Source organism: Chaetura pelagica, unplaced genomic scaffold, assembly GCF_000747805.2.
Source record: "Chaetura pelagica isolate M959 unplaced genomic scaffold, ChaPel_1.0 scaffold428, whole genome shotgun sequence".
NCBI lineage: Eukaryota > Metazoa > Chordata > Aves > Apodiformes > Apodidae > Chaetura > Chaetura pelagica.
This window is the reverse complement of record NW_009954311.1, coordinates 1,243,227-1,247,752: the sequence shown is the minus strand read 5'-3', so window position 1 is coordinate 1,247,752 and position 4,526 is coordinate 1,243,227.

Here is a 4,526-nt window from a genome sequence, read left to right as displayed (position 1 = left end):
AGGAATGCAAATTCCAAGGCTTAAGAGTACAAACATGCAATCAAGGCAATGATGCAGGCTTTTATGTCAAAATATTACTGAATGTGCAAAATAAGAAACATCAAAGAACTAGTTAAGTAAACAAAGAATTTTCCTGTGGCAATCTGAGCCACTTGCATATCATTTGCCTTTGAGAAACCGAGAATAAATTCAGACAGAAGGAAGGTGGGTTAACTCAGGAAGACCAGCTGGATCTGAACACTGGCAGGAAGGAGAGAGCCACTTAGTGGCTGGCTGGAGGAATGAGTGGCATACTTCTGATTCTTTCAGACTCAGGGCATGAAGGAAAAATCAAATCTGACCATGTGGTTCTGGTTGATAAGGAATGAAATAGCGTTATCATGACAGAGAAGGAAGCTTTAGAATAAACCTTTCCCCTCCTCTTCATTTTCTTTTCTTCTGTTGTTCTGCCCCTCTCAAATTCCATTTTATTTGCTTTTGCTACCTCTCAAATTGTTTTCTTCACAGATTTGTTTCTTTTTCCTAATCCCCTATTTCACAGAATCTACCAAGGCTTATTTCCTTGAGAGTTCACAGGCATTTCAGCTGAGATTCTACTGTTCCGAGTATTTTTGCTGATATGAATTCCTGCAAGTACTTACTATCATACATACTCTTGTTGTGTCACCCATTATTTTTTTTTTATACTCACTACTCTCTTTTCCTCTCCTCTTGTGGAGCTGTGGGAATGAGGTGTGGCCTTTCACAAATTGCAGATACATCCCACGACTGGGTGAAGTTTGGCTACATTTTTTCGTAACAGGATTACACTTGTACTTCAAGTGCAAGTTTTTCTAATGTCCAGTCTACACTGACTTTTAATAATGATCTTTATTTTTTTTTCTTTCTCGAAAATGTTTGCAAAGTCTTTCCAAGGAGGGGGGGGGGAAGAAGGCAAAATTGAATAAACATGTAGCTGAAAGAAGAAATGTTTGCAATATAGAATGTGTCTGATTCTTCCTTCAGTGTGTATCTAGGAAATGCAAGACTTGCAAAAGAAGTTGTTAGGAATAGCCCTAGCCCTTGTAAACTTCTAGAGGAAGCTGATCAAAGTAATGAGCTTCAGTCTGTAACGTCATGAGGGATGAGTCTGTTCCCATCAGCAGGAAAATATTCTGGAAGTCTGGCAGTATTTGCTACTTCTTAATTATTTTTGCATGTTGTATTTTGTGTTGTAATGAATCCTGCAAGATTCCAGTTAAATTTGGAAAGCTAGGGGACAGCTTCTTGCTTAAGTAACTTCTGCTGCTCCTGCCAAAATGTTGATATTTACGTGCCAATTTAGCATGCTTAAGGTACCACTAAGGTTCACTGTTCTCCTTGTTTCACATATCCTGACATGGACCAGCCACTTATGTAATTTATTCCTTTGTTAGCCTATATCCAGCAGGTGAACTAGTAATCCTAGCAAAGGCTATCAAATGTGCCAAAAATTAAACTAGATTTTTCTTCAAGATGTAGTGCAGAAGATACTAAATTACTCTGTGACATCCTTCTCACTTTAATGACAGATAAATATAATAATAATCTGTTTATAGTGCATAGATGTGTTTACTTGGAAGCGTGCTCAAGATCAGCTAGAGGAATGTGAGCAGCTCAGGTGAGCAGATTTTTGTCTCTTTACTTCTTTATAGAAATAGGGTATCTGTTCTTTACAGGTAGATAAAATTGAGGTGGGGTGAGCAGGTACCTGATACAAGTTGATAATGAATTTTGAATTTCTGTGCTGAAAAATACAAAGTCCCGATGCAGTCGGAAGAATCTCCAGCTAATAGAGATTCTCTGCCTTCTCAGTATGTTAAGTGTTAAAAGCAGTCAATAATAACTCTGCAGCAATGCCTTTCATCACTCTTATACTTAGGTACAGTTATAAACAAATTTGTAATTGTCTATGGAAATATAAATATGTAAATAATATTTTAATAATTCCCTCCATTTATCCTCTCTCTAATGAATACTTCACTTCTGTTCTCTGCTCAGTGTTCTTTTCCCTTTGCATCTCTACCCAACCATTTCCTCTATGATTTTCATAACATGTCCTCCTTTATTGTGTGTTCCTCTAGCACCAACATACCAGGGAGATGTGTAATCTTTCAGAGTGGGGAAATGGTTTTTATAACACAAAAATTACAAGTTGGGAAACAGGGAGGAAATGTTATGCATATTGAAAACTCCAGGAGTTTGGGTACCACAGACCAAGCTACCAAACTCCAATGAATGTTCTTTTAGCATACAGCCATTTATAAGTTTTCAAACTGAGGTCAGGCAGCACAGAGGACCAACTCTGTATTGTCATCTTTACATTATTAGGTCAGCCCTTATACCTGGAAAAGCGACCAGCAGAAGCTTCAGCCTTCCTCACATCTGAGACAAAAACAGGATATTGGGTGCAAAGGATAATACATATTTTCCCCAGGAAGCACAACAAAAACAGGGACTTTGCTGATTTTGTTGGCAATTATTACAGTAATTGTTGAGATGGGCTGGTAAGTTTTACATTTTTTGGTTGTGTATAATAAATTAACTTCTTCTGTGTTAACGTTCTCATTGTTAGGATTACCTGCAGGCCTGGAAAGGGAAGTGAACTTCTGAGAAAAGAAAAAAAAAAAGAAAGATATTTTAAGGGCAGTTTTCTTCCAGTATAGTTCATAATTGGTTAAAGATTTAAGGTAGACATCTCAGTACAGGATGGCTAAGTGGTACCTGGAGCTGTCCAGACTTTTTCTGTCACAGCTGGAGTAACACTGCTCGTATGCTTACACCAGACATTAGTGCAAAAAGGAAAAAAAGGCAATTCAAAGCACCAGAATTAAAAGCCATCATCCTTATAGTAATGTTTTTGTTCTCCAGACTGTCATTCCGAGTTCTCATGCTTATTACTAGGAGCAGCTTGCTGGTGGCAGATGGAATCTTGTAGTGGCCTTACCGTTCTTTTCAGCAACATGTTGGACTGGATGATATTGAAGGTGTTTATCAAGCAAAACAGATCTGTGATTCTATGATTCTCATGTATTCCTGTGTTGTCTTAGTCCCCAAGCTTTGACACGGTGGTATCCTGAACAATATATTTTTATTTTCTCTGAAAAAAAGGACCGAGGTGCATTTTTTAGCTCAGCTGTTGAGGTAGCACAAAAGTCTAGAGTCAAAGCAGGCACTGGAGGCCAGAACAGAGATGTTGTTTGGACATGAGGGGTAAAGATAGGAAGTTTGGAAAAGGAAGTTGAAACCTGTAAATGAGATTCAAAGAAGAGATGAAGTATGAGTCTCAGGCAAAGCAAATGATAATTCCAGCAACCTTGTGGTAACACTGGAGTGCAAGGCAAGGATTTCAGGAAGGAAGAGGAGGCAGTGAGGCAGAATGGTTTTTCTCAATGTGGCCAGGAGCAAATAATGCCTTGGTGCTTTTTTATATCAATAGATATTCCAAAGTACTCTGTACCTTGGAAACTGATTTGTGTTGCAGGTCACACTGTTTATTTCTAGAGATATGCTCATGGTAGAAGTAGGAAATATTTTTTAGTGGCAGTCAGTCTTGCAAATAAGTGTTATAGCACCACTATTTAATTAATGCCAAATGTGTCATCATGCCTTAGTCATGGAAATGAATTTAGGATGCATGTCTGTTTTCTCAGTGAATTAAATACCATTTCACCCTAATTAGACTAATTTTTACTGAGGACAATGGTTAAATTATTAACAATACCTCCTCCTTCAACATTGAGACAAAGAGAACTGAACATATTCTAAATTCTATGAAAAAAAAAATCAATTTGTGGTGATTTTAGTTCTTCATTGTATGCTAAAGTGAAAAAAAAGTTCTTTTGAGTAGCTAGCAATGCAGATATTCCATGTGCCTTTGTCTTCAATGGATAACTGGTGGCTTTGTTTGGTGATCATTATGGGCAAATGTTTCCCATCATTGTTAATACCAGAGCAGTTCCTGGTAGGAGGAACTGTAGGTAAAGTTTCTGCCTGTGAATATTTTTACTTTGTCTTTTAGACCCTCAGTAAGCTAGTGAAGCCTGAGCAGTTGCACTGTCTCCCTTCAGTTTGCACCAGCTCTGGTTTCATTGAGGTTGTCAAGGTGGGTAATAGAAAAGGTTAGAGGTATGTGGAAGTTTTTTTCATATCTCAAATCAGTCTGATGTGATAACACCTTCAGTATTTAAAAAAGTAAGCCTTTTTATGAATCCTGCATCCCTCCAACTTACTCTTCATCAAAAGTGATAACTCATTCATTGCATTCAATGATTCTTAGAAACTGGGGATATGTGTAATCCACACATTAGGTTTCTTTAATTGTTTGTATTGCTTTAAATGTGAGGGTTGACTTTGTGAAAGCACCCAGAGCCTCAGGGCTCTACTGAAGTAGTCAGTCAGCTGGTGGGCACTGAAAGAATACTAGCCAAATAAGTGAGCATAAATATTGTTAAAGCTTTTAGCCTTGCAAATTTATGGTATAAACATTTGTTACAAGCTTCCAAAAA